The sequence below is a fragment of the Sceloporus occidentalis genome, unplaced genomic scaffold, assembly GCF_023333645.1.
Source record: "Sceloporus occidentalis isolate IW3139 unplaced genomic scaffold, rSceOcc1.0.p SCAF_25, whole genome shotgun sequence".
NCBI classification, from domain to species: Eukaryota; Metazoa; Chordata; class Lepidosauria; order Squamata; family Phrynosomatidae; genus Sceloporus; species Sceloporus occidentalis.
The window spans coordinates 1,449,866-1,470,526 of record NW_028317005.1 but is presented as its reverse complement, the minus strand read 5'-3'; positions in this window follow the sequence as shown (position 1 = coordinate 1,470,526).

The window sequence follows — 20,661 nt, the reverse complement described above, 5'->3', positions numbered from 1 at the left end:
ACCCAGAACTTTGCACCCAGCCCTGGCACTTTGCACCCAACCCTGGCACTTTGCACCCAGCACTCAGCACTTTGCCCCAGCCCTGGCACTGTGCACCCAGCACTTTGCACCCAGCCCTGGCACTTTGCACCCAGAACTTTGCACCCTGGCACTTTGCACCCAGCCCTGGCACTTTGCACCCAGCCCTGGCACTTTGCACCCAGCACTTTGCACTGTGCCCCTGCACCCAGTCTCCAACTCTGCCCTGCACCCAGCCCTGCCCCCACATTCTGCCCTGCCCCCACACTCACACCCTGCACCCACTCTGCCCTGCACCCACACTCACACCCTGCACCCAGTCTCCAACTCTGCCCTGCACCCAGTCTCCAACTCTGCCCTGCACCCCCACCCCCACTCTGCCCTGCACCCAGTCTCCTGCCCTGCCCCCATACTCACACCCTGCCCTGCATCCCCACCCCCACTCTGCCCTGCACTCAGTCTCCTACCCTGGCCTGCCCCCCCACCCCCACTCTGCCCTGCATCCCCTGAAACCCCACCCCCACCCCCGCGAATCGCTCTGTGCGAATGGAGCCACTCGCACAGAGCGAACCGCTCTGTGCGAACGGAGCCACTCGCACAGAGCGAACCGCTCTGTGCGAACGGAGCCACTCGCACAGAGCGAACCGCTCTGTGCGAACGGAGCCACTCGCACAGAGCGAACCGCTCTGTGCGAACGGAGCCACACGCAACTAAAAGAAGGCGGAGAGTGCAGCGGAAGCGGGGAACACTCGCGGAGGTAAGTAAAAGGAGCCGAGTGCTCCAACAACGAATCGATCACTCGATTAATCGATAACGGAAATCGTCGACAACGATTTCCGTTATCGATTATTATCGATTTTATCGATTCGTTGTTTCAGCCCTACTCTCAACCATCATATGCATTAAAATACACACAATAGCTGGAGTGTCCATTTACTCGGTATAAGGTATCTTCTGTTGACATGGTGGAAGTTTTTCATGTGATTGCAGCCTGGAATCCATAATGGCTTTTCGGTATTTAGTCATGGAGCTGAATTGCAAACCTTGCACTTTCAATCACCAGGAACACCAGTTAAGTTTTAGACAGGTTATTGAATCGACCTTGTTGACTCTTAAGCTGGCTTCTGCTCTAATGTAATGGAATACATACTCTGAGGTATCTGTAGATTACAAAGCCACTTTCCTATCCTTAGAAAATGATCTGAAGCTAACTCAAGCAAAATGCCCTCGTAAGTCAGTCAGGAAAGCACTTAATGTTAAACATCAATCAATAAATCAAGAAAAAGAATAAACCCCCCAAAAATTCACAATTAATGTGTCTTGTTTAATGACAACAGTCATTCATCAATGGGTAATCTACACGAGGAATGCGCATAATGAAGGTCATCAATGTATGTATTTGTGGAGGGGGGTTCTCTTGCAATAAAGTAGAAGAAAATCGTATTAATATAAATAGGTTTTACTATATAAAAATATTACTTGAGGCAATGTTTATCAAGGTAAAATTAGAGAAACTGTTGGAGAAAATGCAATCAGCAAAGACATTATTAGTCTGTATTGCGATTGTTCCAACTTTAATGCATTGAATGCTTAAGGGTTTTGCAAGTACTGTATATGATAGAAGCAGTGGCTAAAACCCACTTATGGCAAAGTCTTGAACAGTTTGTATAATAACGGTTTTCCCAAGGTTTGAGAATAATTCCATTTGGAGGGGGGGGGATTGCATTGATAAATAGGGTGATAAATCATTCCTGAAAGAAAAAAAGTCCAGTGTTTTGTGCGTGTTAAAATCTGATTCCAGACAGAGAATGAGGACAAGACTTTAAGCTACTTCTGCTGGGAGACTGTTCCACATATCCACCAAGCGAATTCAAGTCAGGATTCTATTAAATTTAATGGCAGCTGAGTGAGGCATCACTTTTCTTTTCATGAAAATGAAAAATTCCATGGATACTTTGTCACCATGTAGGCACATATTTCCAGAATACTGGCTATTGGAGCTAAACGTACACGTTATGGGCAGGGGAACACATGTTATCAAACTAATACATCCTATAAAAACTACCTAACAGAGTATAATTAATATTAATGACAATTAACCATTTCAGTGCCCGTAAGGAAAGCGGTGCATTCATTTACCTCTACAGACAAGCAAGAATTATACTATAATTTAGGGCAGCTTCTATTGCATGTACTATGTGCACTATATGCTCCCTCCCTCTCCCCTGTCTCCTGACAGTATCTTCTCTGTAGCTGCACACTCTCACACACACTGACCCCCCTGTCATCTCTCCTGTCAGTATTGTCTCTGCAGCTGCAGAGGAGACCAGACATCGGCTGGAGAAGCTGAATGAGCAGGCTGAGGGGTAGATTCAAGGCAGGGGGAAAGGGCACGAACATAGTCAAAGCAAGGAGGGCAAAGAGGAATGTGGGGAACAGGTACAGGGACAGAAGGCACAAATAGAAATAAGGAGAGAGTGCAGGCGGCACAGACAGGACTGGGGAAGAGGGCAGGGGGCATAGAGGGAGACTTAAATTGGCAATAAATTGTGTTTCAGAATAAAAAAAGCCCTCCAAACCTCATTCAAACTGAAAGCGCAGGAAATGAAATCCGTTGTCCAAAAATAGTTCAAAATGATGTTGGGGGCCCATGCACAAATCTAATGGGGACCTCTAGCATTCTAGCAGCAGTAGGCCAGGAATCGGTCATAAGATGCTAACACACTTGTCCTGGTTCAAGCAGTGTCTCTTCTCTTTTACTGTACAGAGGCTTTGTTAGTCATGTCAAGTGTGCTGTTATTATTATCCTTTATTTAACCCCTTAAGGACCGGGCTCATTTTTCGTTTTGTACCCTGTGGGACCGAGGCTGTTTTGACACTTTTGTGGTGCTTGTGTTCAGCTGTAATTTTCTCCTCACCCATTTAGTGTACCCACATAAGTTATATATTGTTTTTTTCAGGACAAGATGGGCTTTCTTCAGATACCATTATTTTGATCGTATCATCTTATTTACTATAAAAAAAATAAAAAAAACATGGTGAAAAATTGAAAAAAACACATTTTATGACTTTTATTTGAAAAATCTTTTACTCACCTAAAAAAGCAAGTAAAAAAACTAGCTAAATAGATTCTACTACTTGTCCTGAGTTTAGAAATACCCAATGTTTTTATGTTTTTTTGCTGTTTTTTGTAAGTTATAGGGCAATAAGTACAAGCAGCGTTTTATGATTTCCAAATCTTTTTTAACAAATCTGGTCAGTCTGCCTCCATCTCCTCTTTGGAATATCTTTGAAGCCGGTTAACTCAATTTAACCCATTCAAACCATATATTTTTGAAAACTAGACACCCCAGGGTATTCCAAATGCTGTTATTTTAACCCTTTCCATGCACCAATTATAGAACTACACTTTGTCAAACTTTGTAATAAATCAGCCATTTTTTTTATATATTAACCCCTTCGCGACCTTTGCCGGTTCAGGACCGTCATGACATGAAGGTCACTAAATGACCTTTGACGGTCCTGAACCGTCAAAAAGTAAAATAAGCTTAGAAAGTGATCAACGATCACTTTCTTCGCTTAAACGGCGTTACTGTAATGCCTCGATGTCCAGGCATTCAGCAAGGCCGAGATCGGCATCGGGGGCCATGTCTGGCCCCTCCCGGAGGCGTCAACAGCCGCCATACATTGTATGGCGGCGGACGCCCGTTTTAAAAGCGTTTAGGAGGCGATCAACGATCGCCTCCTAAACTTAAATGGTGTCGCTGGAATGCCTCGATCAGGAGGCATCCAGCGACACCAAACACTTACCTCTGGGTGGGCTGTGACCGCTCCGGAGAGCGGTCACAGCCGCCGCTGCCGGTGATCTTCGCCATCAAGCAAGATGGCGGCGGCCCGGGAAATAAAACAATAAAGACGAAAAAGTTCGCTAGAGGGTCTCCAGACCCTCTAGAGAACTGGCTCCACTTGCTGGTTGAATACAGGTACTGCATTCAACCATGCAAGTCAATGGAGCCCAGCTTTCTAATCACTATGTGATTAGTAAAATATTCAAAAAAAATAAAAATAAATAAAAAATGGAAAAAAAATTTAAAAAAAAATGTGCTAACATTTAAAAATTATTATGCAGTGATGTCACTAGATGAACCATCCAGTACCAGAAAAATGTGTAAAAAAAATATAAAAAAAGTATTAAAAAAATAAAATAAAATTAAAAAATAAAGTTTATTATTTAGAGCAAGTGCTAAAATTTCTCAAAAATCTCAACAAAGAGTTAAAAAAAAAGCACTTCAAATACCCAAGGGGTGTCTAATATATAAAAAAATGGCTGATGGGGTAAATTGGAGTGGCCTAGCTCAAAGATAGGGCATAGGTACAGACTGACCAAAATGGAGAAAAAAAGCGCACTTCCCAAATGTGGCATTTTAAATCTGAAACAACCCGACAAACCCATGCATGTCGGGTATCACTGCACTCAGGAGATGTTCCTGAACACACATTGGGGTGTTGTTTGACAGTGGCATATACCAGGACCTGTATATCTATAACTAAAGTACAATTTGTGTGAAAAAAATAAAAAAAATTACTATTACAAAGTTTGACAAAGTGTAGTTCTATAATTGGTGCATGGAAAGGGTTAAAATAACAGCATTTGGAATACCCTGGGGTGTCTAGTTTTCAAAAATATATGGTTTGAATGGGTTAAATTGAGTTAACCGGCTTCAAAGATATTCCAAAGAGGAGAGGGAGGCACAATGACCAAATGACCACCTGAATTACGCATGCCCCAAAAGTAGCCTTTTACCAGCCAAACAATCTGACAAACCCATGCATGTGGGGTATCGCTGTACTCAGGAGATGTTGCTGAACACATATTGGGGTGTTGTTTGACAGTGACATATACCAGCACCTGTATATCTATAACTAAAGTACAATTTGTGTGGAAAAAAAAATAAAAAAAATTACTATTACAAAGTTTGACAAAGTGTAGTTGTATAATTGGTGCATGGAAAGGGTTAAAATAACAGCATTTGGAATACCCTGGGGTGTCTAGTTTTCAAAAATATATGGTTTGAATGGGTTAAATTGAGTTAACCGGCTTCAAAGATGTTCCAAAGAGGAGATGGAGGCAGACTGACCAGATTTGTTAAAAAAGATTTGGAAATCATAAAACGCTGCTTGTACTTACTGCCCTATAACTTACAAAAAACAGCAAAAAAACATAAAAACATTGGGTATTTCTAAACTCAGGACAAGTAGTAGAATCTATTTAGCTAGTTTTTTACTTGCTTTTTTAGGTGAGTAAAAGATTTTTCAAATAAAAGTCATAAAATGTGTTTTTTTTTTCAATTTTTCACCATGTTTTTTTAGTTTTTTTATAGTAAATAAGATGATACGATCAAAATAATGGTATCTGAAGAAAGCCCATCTTGTCCTGAAAAAAACAATATATAACTTATGTGGGTACACTAAATGGGTGAGGAGAAAATTACAGCTGAACACAAGCACCACAAAAGTGTCAAAACAGCCTCGGTCCCACAGGGTACAAAACGAAAAATGAGCCCGGTCCTTAAGGGGTTAAAGTGATCACTTTCTAAGCTTATTTAATTTTTTGACGGTTCAGGACCGTCAAAGGTCATTTAGTGACCTTCTTGTCATGACGGTCCTGAACCGGCAAAGGTCGCGAAGGGGTTAATAACTGTATTTTGCATATAACTGCAAGTTGTGAAGTCAGGGCAAACTTATTCCTCAGTTACATGTGAGTGAGACATCACTTAGGGGAAACGTTTGATTTGTATACATTTATGAAAAGCACTATGATTTTTTGGTCTTTCGTTTTTTGTTCCTACATATTGACACATTACTTTGATACAACGGATGGATTTGACAATTGGACAGCAAATATAAGTATTATTGTTTTATATCTCCATTCCTACACTTTTTTGGTGAAATATTAATAGTCACTTTCACATTTTGATTTATCAATAGTTATTATTTTCTTCAGTGCAACACTTTTCTATCTTTTATGATTATTGGTGGAATTTTGGGGCTATACTTCAAGTGTTTGCAGCATTATCTATAACTTTCACACAATATTGTATGATATTTAGCACCTGATCATTATTATAATTGTTATTTGTTTCTAATATCCTCAACTTTAAAATGTACCTGAGCACCAGAAGTTAATTTAATACAGTTACAGTAATGTATGTAAGGGATTTAATAACTCAGTTTGACAATATCCTAAGGTGGCAATAGATAAATAGTCTGATTATATTGCTGGTGCTAAGAAAATATTGTTCCATTAAAAGGTTTCTGCTGTGCTTTGTTTCATAACATAACCCACACAAAGCATAATGTACAGCGTGTTTTCTCATTTTGCATCCTAGACCAATTTTATTCTTACTGCGTTGATGGCTTAGGTTGTTATGATATGCAAAAATAGTGTAAAGCCTTCTAAAGTATACAGAATCCAAGAAGTAGATTATGCAAATATAAACCATACAACATTGTGGAAGCAGGAAACTGTTTCATTTTATCAACCTAAGACTGGGGAAGCTTCTTCAGAAACCCCTAGGTTCTGCTTACAATATAAAACAAATATTAAGTGATAACAATAGAAAGTGTCTTAAAATAATCAGATGCCACCAGGTTGGTGACCAAGAAGAATAATAGAAGAGGTGGTGAACCAAATCCAGTTGGCGGTAGTCTGAATCCCTATGTGTTGATTGCTGTGTCATAATCAGTGGCAGGAAAACACTTCCATTCAAATCAATGGGAGCATTTTCTGTACATGCGCATTGCATAGCTGGGAACTCTCAGTTCACGATTGACTCGAAGAACTCCAGGTGAAGCACCACTTCTCCGGTTCTCTGTGTAAACACTGTGTAGATCTACAGGGACCTCTCAGTGTCATATGGATTAATGATCCCTTTAAAGTCAACTATTTAGTGACATAGCTATTGATAGCTATTTATGTAATGTTATTTATAAACCAATTCTCACTCATACCCAACAAACATTGTGAGTGCCTCAAAAAAGGGACCTCAAGGGGGGAAAAAGGGGCTGAGGGTTTGGAGCCCCAAGAAGTGACTGTTCACCCAAACCAGGAACACTTGAGAGGTATGGTATGTGTGTAGTTTTGTGCGAAGAATGACTGCAAGTTCTACCAATTATTACGTGTAATACTGGATTACACCCATTTGTACGCAAGACGATCTTTTAATAGTGAACAAATGTTTAACTGGCAGAATATAAATAAACACATTTCAAAGCATGACCATGCATGATTAATCCACAAGGCACTAACCAAATATTTATGCAACCAATAAAATGTTTGACTTGAATCTCATTATGGCTCCAAAACTACAGCCAAAAGCGCCATCTGCAAATAATATCAAATTAAATTTCACAGAATCAACTCCAGTTTCCTTGAGAAAAGAGCCGATTTGTGCAAACACAAAAGACCTGAAATCATTAATTTTTCAGTACAGAATCATATCCTTGCAAATAATGTTCTCGACTAAACGGCTAGATTTGCATGACAAAAGCAAGCACAATATTGGTAACTATGAGAGGTGATGCGCATCAGAGAATCGGCTGCCCAGATTTGAGGTGGTAACACTAGAGTCATGAAATACAAGTAACATGTAGGACCTCTGCAACTCCAAATTCATTCATGGATTGTAAAGGTTAAACCTTCCTGCTAAAAGTATACAGAAAAGGTTATGCACACTGCTTTTTGTTGATCCTTCATGAACACCTAGATCAGGGGTGTCCAAGTTTTTTCTGCAGTGGGTTACTTCATCAGAATTGTATCCGTGCGAGGGCCGCACTCATTTTTCACTGAGAGAAAATATGGCCTTTAATAAAATATGCAGATTAAATTAAAGTAAATGACACAAAACCTTTACTTTTCCTCTCACTGATTTCTGGGATTTCTGGGCCTACAAATTCAGGATTCTGGAAAAGTAAAAATAAAATAGTTCTATTTATTTTAGGGATGCACTATAATGAAAATTCGGGACCAAAAACGAAAATTCAGGGTTCACTTAGCCGAAACTGAAACAGCAATCTCAGGCATACCCAGATTCCAGCATGTACTGGTTGGCTGGGCATTGTATTTTTTGTCCAATTTTAGTGTGTAACCACACTTTTATTAAAAGTAACACACCAATTGGACAAAAAAAATCAACAATATGACTTGGCATGATAGGAGTGTGATTGCCAACAGCAAACACACTCTTTTTATACCCAGGCAACCAGTGAATGCTGGAACCTAGGCATGATGAGAGTGTGATTGCTGTTAGCACATTGCTGTTAGCTGTTAGCAATCACACTCCTATCATCCCAAGTCAGCCAATACATGCTGGTACAGGGTGGCTGTAAGTGCAGACCCCATACTGCTGGCAGCATCAATACACAAGGGGGGCAGCTAGCCAGGTTTCAGCATGTACTGGCTGACTTGGCATGATAGGAGTGTGATTGCTAATAGCAAACACACTCTTTTTATACCCAGGCAACCAGTAAATACTGGAACCTAGGCATGATGGGACTGTGATTGCTGTTAGCAGATTGCTGTTAGATGTTAGCAATCACACTCCTTTCATCCCAAGTCAGCCAATACGTGCTGGTGCAGACCCCATACTGCTGGCAGCATCAATACACAAGGGGGACAGCTAGCCAGGTTTCAGCATGTACTGGCTGACTTGGCATGATAGGAGTTTGATTGCTAATAGCAATCACAGTCCCATCATGCCTAGGTTCCAGCACTTACACATCCATGCTATCACACACACACAAATTCATTCATTCACAGATTCATTCCCTCAATCAGACATACTCATTCACACAACCTACCCCACCCCCTTACCTGTTCTACAGCTCTCAATGCCGCTCACAGACTTCAGCAGGGGGCGCGGCCTTCCTCGTTCTCCCCACAGAGGAGGCAGGACTGGAGCAGAGAATAGACCCTCCCACAAGTAAGCAGCAGGGCTCTTGTGATCCTGGCTGCCGATCTCACGCGGGCCGCACCTCGAGGTTTCGCGGGCCGCGTTTGTCCCGCGGGCCGCATGTTGGACGCCCCTGACCTAGATGTTTTTCCTCTTTAGGAGGGTGACACCACGAGCCTTATTTTCCAGGACACATATAATCTTTACCTATTGCTGACTAGCACAGGTAAAGTGCCCTGCAGTGTGTGGGATATATAACCTATACTCCTTAATGTTTCAGGTGTCCAAACAAGAATAGGTTTGTTGGGGAGCCTGCTGTTGGCTGGGCTGGGGGCACGTACCATATGCCTTGTGAAGTAGTTAATCTGAACACCGGGCTAGGGATGTCATATCCCACTACACAGCTTAATTATATTGTGAGGAGGCAACGTAGGATCTGTGAGCAGATCATTTCCCCAAATAGCCCATGTTCCATACACCTATAAAAGTAGGGAGTTCGGTAGGACAGTGGGCAGTGCATGAAAATTATACTGTTTCATGGTCAGGTCAACCTTGCTGGATGCGGGCAGGAAGTCCTCTGCACATCGGTGGGCGGTCCTGCTGGCATCGTGGGCTCAACCTAGTGAGTTTGCAGGTATGTCCATGGTAGAAGGTACACTTTGCAGGTATGACAGGAAATTACTCAAATTATGTGAAAATGGTGTGCCCATGAATTTTCAGCTTTCTGACATTTTTCTTTTTGTACATATAACTAAGAATGAAATGTAAATGGGATAACAGATCTATTTAGTCTTTCACTAGACACATTTTGATTCTATTTTCAATAAATGACATGGAAATATTTGCATAAATGTGCTTCATTTGTAAATATACACTCAGCTTTTCCATTACTGAATTTCTGAAACTTGTATTGTGCTTTTTTTATTTGCTGACATAGTGCTTAAGTTTAGAACTGGATAATATATCTGATAAAGTCTGAAAGCTTGCTAAAAAAGACGAGAATGTAGGCGATCCTTTTGCTATATGAGATTTATTCCATTTTAATGATACACCCTCATGGTACTCGTATTTATGTAGTATAGGCTTTTATTGCCGCCTGCCAGCATAAAAATAGAATGTATGTTAAAATGTACTTATGGTCACTGGTAGTCATAATGGATGTAGGCAATTTCTTCCAGAGATAGGTAAACTGAAGTACTCTCAGAAACATTGAAGAAGCCTTCACAAAGATCATTACACTGTAATTTCTCCATGGAGAAGCACCCTTCAACTCAAGACAATCATATAAAGACGTGTTGATTCTTGGCTGATTTGTGTATTTGGCAGTGGATTGGAACGGCCGTTTGAAGTATTAGATGTTCCATGCCAGCTATTTAGCTGAAACTAGAGGCAGCATATTAAACAACGGAATGTAAATCTGGAAATACAGTAGTAGACTGACATAAGTGACGGTGTAGACCCTTGATCAAGATGTCCTTTTACACAAAGATTCATAGGTACTTTCAAACAAGTACATGGGTGCTTTATTGCAAAGGTAGCAAAGGTATGGACAAAAAGGTACCATTGTCTTACTGATATTAGGATGCCCTAGGCAAAGTGCAGGTTCTGTTTTATAAGCATGCCAGGTCCAAACAGTGCTATGGTTTAGTGTGAATATCCAGAGGTTGCATCCTGCCAGCCAGATCATTTCTTCTTGATACTATAATATATGGTGCAATGATATCATTAAAATCAAGACATAATTGTTAGATTTACATGAACTGCAATCTACCAATTTTAATTTGTTTAAACATAACTATCTATCTGAGATCTTAGAAAAAAAGGGACACCGATATAGTATTCTGAGATGAAAACTTGGATCCTGAAGACATATGATGCTTTAGTAGTATTGCATATATATATCTGAAGCAATACCGTATTTTGCATGTTGGAAAATTAATTTAACCCATATAAAACAGGTCCTACGCTTTCATGTCATAGCCTGTTTTGTTGGTGACTTTTGCACGGCCTGGATGGTCCCAATGGAGCACTGCTTGAGGATTGTATGGTTAAAGGTAGTTGCCATGGCAGCAGTCTGGGCAACAAATTAGGGATGCTAGATTTTTCACTCTGTGTCTTGCAACCGAGTCCCCTGGCCTTCCTCCTACATCCGCTACAATAATTGAATTACCAAAAAGACAAAGTATGTGGGAAGAAGACATGAGTGGGCTGGGGTTTAAGTGCCGTCACAATAAGTACCGATGCTGCCTCTTAAATTTTATCGGTAGAAAATCGTATTAAGTTCTGCAAATGCTGCTATGTAATCTTATATGCTAGATTAGATCTGTTTGTTTTATCGACATATTCTTATTTCTCGTTTAACCGTTTGCACAATTACTCCTCGCAGTATTATCCGGAATATAAGAGATTCTTGGTTGCAAGAACCCTGTGTCTTAAGTAATGAACGGGGACTAGGACGATATACAGTTATCATATAGCTTTCATTTGGCTCACACTGTGTGATTTATGAGGATTGTAATTCTGCCGTTGGCAATAATACTGCAATCAAATCTGATTAGGTCTGTGAGTTCCAAAACATTGCATGTAGCATGGAATATCATTTGTAAAACTCCTAAGGGCTATTCAATAAAGCCGCCATATTGTCATATTAAATATTGGCTAAGTTTGGAGTTATTTTGGTGGTACTGAAAATAGCAAACCTCTTAACATTTAAAATAGGTAAAGAGGTACACATTTCTCTTAGGGGGTGTTGTAAGAGGTATGCATAACCTGAGAATTTTGTGGCTCTGGCTAGCCGGAGCCCTCCCTTTGCGGGATGCGGGTTGGTGGTCCCTACACACAGGAATAAACCCTTGTTGTAGGGGAAGTGGGCGAGGAGTTGGGCGTTGGGCGTTTTCTTCTGTTGTTCCTATACACTTTATTGTGACTTTTTAGGGTAACATTCATTATCTTTATCTCTTTCTTGATTCAAGATATATGGCTAAGTACGTGTGCAGGAAAAGAGAACATGTGAGATGATGTATGATCCCCAGGATGGAAACTGTGGGAATCTGCTACAGAGCAAGCCCAATGTCAGATAAAATGTCTCCTACTTACATGTCCTCATAAGAAAGTTTTCTAGGACCTGTGTATGTTAAGAAGTAGTCATTGAATGGCCTCATACGTGGGGCTAGTCTTCTAGCTTTGTGTGTTTCGGGTCATGCGCCACTATGACATTATTACCTACCTCTACAGGAGGTAGGTAAGTACAGGATATGAATGTCTAATTCCCATTATAGACAGGATCATGTTCAGAAGGTGTCATTTAGATTACTTTATAGCATACTGTTTTAACATAATCCATGTGTTCCTGGTAGGAGAAAGGCTTACTTTGCCAGTAGTTCATTCTTACATACCCAAGTAATACCTTCAGCATACCAAGACATTTTGAAGAATGCTATGCTTTCAACTTTGTGGGAACAGTTTGGGAAAGGCCCTTTTCTATTCCAGCATTACTATGCCCCAGTGCACAAAGTAAGGTCCATAAAGACATGGTTGGATTAGTTTGGTGTGGAAGAGCTTGACTGGCCCGCACAGAGCCCTGACCTCAACCCCATCAAACACCTTTTGGGATGAACTGGAACGGAGATTGCAAGCCAGGCCTTCTTGTCCAACATTAGTGCCTGACCTCACAAATCCTCTGCTGAATAAATGGGCAAGTATTCCAACAGAAACACTCCAAAATCTTGTGAAAAACCTTCCCAGAAGAATGGAAGCTTTTATTGCTGCAAAAGGGGGACCAACTACAAATTAATGTATATGTATTTAGAATGATGCCATAAACGTCCCTGTGAGTATAATGGCCAGGTGTGCCAATACTTAGTGTATTATATAGTCCATATAGTGTATATAGCACTTAATTACAATTTTACAATTTATTTCAGAAATGCAGTATGTTGTTTTTTCTAAGGTACCTTTTTCCAACAGTTCTGTTATACACAAGGCTTGCAGTAACACTGCTGACATAATCAGTTACTGTGCCTAATAGTAGTTATGTGCATAGATGTCCCATTGCTGTAGACATGTCCAGCTGCTCTCTGTGTTTAGAAGCTTTACTGAAAGAAGCAGTAATTTGGCTAATTCTATTTATCAACCAGTGTATCTATGACTCCCTCTGGCCTTTTGATAAAGTGATTTGTAAACATACTTACAATCAACTAATAATGTTAGGCATTTAGAAAATATTAGGTACATTTTTAAAATTAAATTGACAATGTAAAGCTAGTTCTTTCTCTATTTGAAATTGGTCACCGAATCGAGCCCCAGTGTGTATGTGTGTGTAGGGAGAAGGTCCCAATAAAACTGCTTCCAAAAGCCTCACACAGGGAGACACCAGCGGGTTGTTTGTGCTGCCTTTGTCAGGGTTTGGCACTGGTTGTGTCCACCATACACCTATTTTTAGATGTAGAACATGGTGTCTGTGGTACTCATCAGTTTTGGCTATATGAAGCAGCCAATTGCTCATAGGAAAGTGCTCCTGTGGACTCATGGTCATGGGAGGTCTTGTTAGACGCCCTGAAAATTTTGCCAGAGAGATTCCTGGAGCCAGCGACGCATTTTGGCATTGACTTAGTAAGGATGATGGCCATGCAATGGCCAGCTGGGGGCACTGCCCTAGGTGTTTTTAACAGCTATCCCTTTATATCCCTTTAGGCTAAATCAGTGAGTTGAAATCACACTTTAGGGAAATAAGAGAGAGAATGAGAACTGAAACCAAAATATGTTTGTAAGGGAATAAAAAATGGTCATATTTAACTTAATTTGCAAATCCCCTGATTTAAGTGCTAATATTTAGCTAATATTTAGATCAATCTAATCCAGTGACAATGATGAGTTGCTATAAACCCAATAAGTTTGCCATCCAGGCATTCTGTCCCCAGATCACTGCTCTTAAATGTGTGATCAGTCTGTGAGGCATGATCTGGAGTTGAGAGGCATGAAACATTGATGTTATGGGACAAATGACTTGCAACGAATGGAAGCCCTACGTTATCCAACAGTTCCCAAATCACTGGTCTTAAACACATATGATCAGTCCTTGAGTAAGAGGCATGAAACATTGATGTTAAGGGACATATTTGAGAATGTCTGCAATAACATCTGTAGTCTCAGCTGCATCTGAATGTGACAGGGTTGAATTATTTTATATGTCAGTTGATGAAGCTTTTAAGCTCCAGATATCTAATGCTCTATTATTTTCATTTTATTGAGCACCAGAGTAAAATATGAACAGCATTTTGTGCATTTCATTTTTCCTTGCAATATTAAACAGGATATGCATATTGAACTGTAAATTCAGTGTCAAATATAGGATAAACAATGAACTAAAGTTTTTTGTGTGTGCGATATTCAGTCACATGGTCTTTCTTGGGGAGGGTATTTTAAAGGACAGAAGGTACAAGGTGCTAGAACAAACCCCTATCCTAGTTGAACATTGTTGAAAAAGCTCTGAAAATGCTTGCCCAAATATCATCTGATATTATAAAATGGCATAAGACCTAGAATAATATAAAAAGTATTGCATAAATGATTGATGTTATATTAACAGCGTTCTGTCTTAAGGAGTTTGCAATGTCTCCAAGACCTAATCTCTAACCATATAAGACCTCTTCTCCATCTTATTTCTCTTTATGGTATGTAGACCACAACATGTACAATAAGTATTGAACAGTATCGCTATAGTTAATTCTTTTAAATGACTTCAGCTCCTAGAGTGCTACAAAATCCCAGTTTTTCTAGACTTGTGTCATGAAAATGTAAATCTGTTCTAAAATTTCTAGGTCTCAATTGTGATGTGGAAAATACTAAATTCATTGTGCAGATATGTTAAGTTGTAGACATGTTATGTTCAGGAGTTTGCTTTAAATGCTGCTAAGAATGGGATCCAGTCACCTCCTTTTTATGGTGGTTCACCACAAGAGGCATTACTACTTACATTCCAAGGACACTAGATGTGACACAAACTGTATCACACGGTGGATGTCAAACAATATTATATTCCAAAATAAACATTAAAGCTTAGTCTAAATGACAGCGAGTGTAGAGAACTTCAGGCACTGTGAAATGGAGTACTTATGAGGGATAATCATGGCTGCCTCAGGAATTGTAGGGGCCAGGGCAAAAGTAACTTGGAGGACCCCTTTGCCCTTAGGAAGCAAAGTAGGGATCTGGGCTCCCCACTCTCCTCATCTGGGTAGTGGGATCTAGCATGATATCTCACGTTCTGCTTCAATCAGACCTGGAGAAACAGGACCATGAGGGAGAGCAGTAAGCAGTGTCAACCCCGGGGGATACACCTGTCTTCGGGTAGCCCTAACAATAACAATATTGGGTTTGATTCAATAATCCATCTAAAATAAAACTAACGGAGAGAAAAAAAAACCTGAAACCATGACTGCTTAGGCCTATAGAATCCATACAGACATTAGTAGCATAACCTTTCTCTTCCCCAAAAAGACACCAGACACAAATATGTGGGTAAGGGCTTTTTTTTTTTTTTATCCATAGCCTTTTCTGCAAATTTAAGAATAAGAACACAGGGGACACTGTCGACAATTTCTGTTTTTACTGCATAAAATAATTTTAATGCAGTAAAAACAAATATTTAAAAATCCATTTTTAAGAAGACAGAAATCGCACTGATTTCACCTATAAAACATTTATTTGCCAATATGTTATTATTTATACAATTCTGCAGTTCTTCAAATGCTTAAAAAATATATGGGAATATCTTCAGAGCGGACATTTATTGATCCAGAATTATTTTACTTTCTATAGCTCGGGTTGTATGCTTGAACTATATAAAAATAAGTTATAGCCTGAGTTCTGTCTTTTATAAATGAGCTTTCTTAAACCCAGTAGAACATGGCTTTTATTCACACTATATATGTACTCCAATTCAATTACTACAGATTTTCCTCCACTGAAAGATTATCTGACATAAATCAATGAGGTTTTATGTATTGTCAACGTCATTATTTTTAGCTTTCATATTTACATTATCTATATTCACGTCAAACCATTATGCACACACGTGGCAATATAATTAAAGTTAGTCCTTTGCCTTGTCTTAGAAACATAGAATTTGATGGCATACAAGAACAATGTGGCCCATGTCTTTGGTTTTATCTTAAATTCAGGATAGCCTTATGTCTATCGCATGAATGTTTAAATTCCTCTCTCATCGTAGCCTCCACCACATCTGCTAGGTGGCTGTTCCTCTTATCTGCCACCCTCTCAGCATAGTGTAGTTATTCTTCATGTAAGATGCAGATGCTGTGTTAAATTTGTACTAATCCATTTCCCACTAGGATGTAGTTTGACAATTACAGTAAAACACTATGGAATACATATATATATATATATATATACCGGATTGGCCCGAATATAGGCCGCACTTTTCCCCCCCACTTTAAGTCTTTAAAGTGGGGATGCGGCCTATATTCGGGGTCTAGCGCCCGACGCCCGGGACATGCAGTAGGGTTAAGATACAGATCCCCCGCAGCGGTGCAGGGGACCTGTATCCTACTCTCTGATATGCTCAGACAGCCTCCCCTGCCAGCACTTCCCACGGGGGGAGTGCCGGCACGGGAGATTGTCTAAGCGCATGGCGCAGACGTTCACCGGCAGCGGCGATGAGCGTGAACGACCTCCGCTGCTGGCACGTCTGCTCGATGTGCTTTAACAATCTCCCTTGCCGGGAATTCCCACGGGGGGAGTCCCGGCAAGGGAGATTGTTAAAGCACATCTTGCAGACGTGCCGGCAGCGGAGGTTGTTTATGCTTCTTCCGGAAGTTGAATACGCGTTATGCGTAGATGTCCCCCGCCGGCCCCGCAAGACCCTCGTGGAGTCTGCACCGGTAAGTCTGGACATCTTGGGGACAGAGTGGCAGCATATCTCGGGGGGGGGGTAGAGTGGCAGCATATTTCGGAGGGGGGATAGAGTGGCAGCATATCTCGGGGGGGGGCAGAAACTTTTTTCTTTAAAAAAGCACCTAACTTTTGGGGTGCGGCCTATATTCGGGTGCGGCCTATATCCGAGCCAATACGGTATATATATATAATAAAAAGGGGGTAGTAGAAGTATTGCTAAACACTAATCTACAAAACACCAGACAAGCCAGAAAGCCTTCAAATATATACCTAAATATAATGATAATACATTATTCCATATTTCTACTTGTCTGATTGTTGAGAGAAACACATGTAGAGTATTTGGAACAAAAATTAGTTCTCAAAAAAGAACAACTATTCCTGCCTTGCCTCAAAGCGCTGATTCAAAGCACGAATGAATTAGGTGGAGGTTTGAAAGTCTCAGGAACATGTGCTATAAAACATCGTCCAACATTTAAGGAACACTGGTCCTGAATTTTATTTTTGTAATTAATCATAATAAAAGCCTTCCAACCATATGGCAGCATTTTCCATTATTCCTCTTAGTGCATTCAACTAAAAATAAGTCTAATTATGGCCTGCAGTTATGGGATCAGCCATGAGTACTAGACGATGCAAAGTCCAGTGAAGGGAAATTAGACTTCTTCTTAAAAAGGGCACACAAAATGTATTTTAATTTATTGCTCTATTCCACTACACAACTATACTACAGTCACATGAAATGATTTTGTTAACATAGGCCGATGACGTCCTAGTCCTCAAGACCTTACAGTCTATAAGCTACATATGAGGCATGCACTAATGTTTAAGATTAAGTAAGAGTTTGTTCAAGACTACTTGGTCTATAAAAATGTGCATAGTTTATTTGGTCCGCACATATTATATATGTACCTGGACACTCTCCGGGTTTTGCCCTGAGAACGCCAGGAGAAGTGCTGCTTCTTGGGTTCCCTGGGTCGACACCCGAATCCTCCGGCCCACTCCACTCCCATTTTTCCTTAAAATGGGGGTGTTCCCCGCAATGTCAGCAGGAACGCCCACTGATGTTGGGGACACCCACTGAGGGCAGCAGAAACGCCCAATGATGCCAGTGGGAATTCCGCCATCAGCGAGACCGTGTCCCGCAAGGGTAGTCTCCAGATAGGTGGAGGCCACAAGTTTCCAGTGACTTAGAGGTGGGGGAATTTTTGATCGTGGGAGATTATTTTTTTTTTTTGTTTGTTTTTTAGTTTTTGGAAATATTTATCTAGTTTTAGTAATAACCTGTAGGTTGACAGTTGCAGTAAGAAACAAGGGAACATGTTCATCATTCTAATCTTGAGGGCTGAAATCTTGCCAGGAATTGTTAGGATTTTGCTTACATGTAATTAATTGTTCCCATCAAGGAGTTTAGCTACACATCTGAAATGAACACAGTAGTAAAACCTAGGTTCCATAAGAAATAATCTCCTTTCCTGCATTATGAGATATATTTTTTCCATGCAGTCTTGTTTATCTTAAACCTACGTAAGCATGCTACAATATTGTCTGCAAAGGCTCTTTGCTAGCTAAAGTAATCATATATTGGGACTATAATTTACAAGGTGCCTTGTCGCCAGGTGCTGTTATATATGAGCTATAGGAAACATACCTAAATGCTCATATTTCAGTAGTTAAGATGAAACAAAAGATGTGAAAACTGTTTAAAACACATCTTTCTCCTTCAACTCCAATAAGCATCGTATACGGTATGTTACCATTACCTGCATAGTGGTATCTTTAATTCTAAAATAATTATCAAGATTTACTGACCTAAAATCCCTGTTTGTGTATATTTCAACTTTCAAAAGGCAGATAAGTGCCCCCTATTAAACCAGCACGAGACTGGACTTCCATTTAGTGGAATGGGTAGGTTGCTTTGAGGATCACACAAAGCAAGTTAATTAAGGTCACCAAGAATAGACAGCCATAGCCTGGGAGCATCTTTTGTGGCATTACAGAAGAAAAATCTCCATCAACATATTGGTTTGATCCCGATTTGATCTGCACAAGGGAATTCCCTCTAGGCAGAAGAGGGCAAAGAGGTCCATGTCTGGACTCATCCATCACCTCTTCACTTGGGGTGGCCCCAAGAAACCCCAGAAGGGAAAATGCCACACAAAACAAGTTAGAGGTGTTTTGAAGATCATCAGCTCATGTAATTTCTCTTTACAAATACTGCTGTGCACAAGAGATTTATGGAGGTTAAATTTAAGTAAAATTCCTATATATTAACTGTGTTTAGCACGTTGAAAGCCGTAGCATTGCTTGTAACATAGTGTTAGGAAATATTTTCTGAATAGTTTCTCTTTAAGCACACTTCCAGAGTTGCTAAATTAAATTCTAATGCATTCAGACCAGGAAAAGAAATTAGCATTTTTCATGCATAAGAACTAACAAAATGGTTAACCTTTTCTGGATGAAACAGTACAGGCCATCAGCGTTGTGGTAACATTTTCCCAGGATGATCTTTTGTTTATGTGAACAGTCTTAGGGATATCGATGACCTAAAAACATTAGTCATATGATCTTTTTGGTAAACGGCTTCTGGCAAAGAAATGTAGCAAACAAATGCTGATTTTCTGCCATGGAGGAATAGAATAATACGGACTTTAACATACATTCTCTGATCAAAAACTCAGCAAAGAAAACTCTCAGGAAGGATAGTTCATGGGAGAAATCTCGTGTTCAGTGAAGCATAGAAGCTGCAGATGGATTTTCTAAGTCAGCAGGCTAAATGTACCCACCATACTGTATACATTTTAAATGTCTTACTTGCAGCACCTCTATTCCTGAATGTTCGCAAGGAGCAGCCAAAAGCCTAGTATAGTTATTCATAGAGAAAAAATAATGAAAATAAGTGCACAGTGCATTTCACCAAACAACAAATAATCAATTTTAATGAAAATTTCTGTATAATTTACATAAAATATATAAAAAAAAAAAAAAAAAAAGACTACTTAAGCTTTTTTTTTTTTTTTTTACAATAAAGTATTGTCAGATCTCAAAAGCTAAAAAACAATGTGTTGAAAGCATTCGATAACAAGCGTGGCTTTCAAATATTTAAATTGCTTTTTAAGTTGCTTTTCTGAGCCAAAATCTTGATAATGTATTGTTTTCCGTATTTTTATATGTGTATGTGTGTCTCTCTCTCTCCAGTTTGCAATGTATTTAGCAATGTATGGTTACAAAGTTTATCTGTTCAGAAATGGGATGAGATGGGTTGGGAATAAGAACAGCAGGCTTTGTGGCAAACAGTTGATTATATGTACTACTACTTATATAATACGTATACCCCAAAGGACTTCCATTATACATTTATAACATCTACACTATATGTATAAATAACATCTTAACTATTCTTTCCATTACTTTTCTTAGAAACGGGCTGTATTTTCACTTCAGTGCTACCAATCCCTAGTGGCTCATCTTTTTCATGATGCACCTCCAAATGTTCTTGTAGAATTAACTGGGATACAGGCACTTGAATTCTACATTACATTATATTACATATAATGTATAGCAGATTCCGTAGTGCTGTTACAATCAGTGGGATAATTTAAAGTCACACACAATGCCAAACTGGTACAAAAGGAGAAGAGAGCCCTGCTCTTGTGAGCTTACAATCTAGTCAGTGGCTGAGGGGGAAGTGAAACAATAGGAGAGGACTGCTTGGATGGGGATGAGTTGATTGGGTCCAGGTGATCTGTTGAAGTTGTTGATTCATTATGATGGCTGAGAA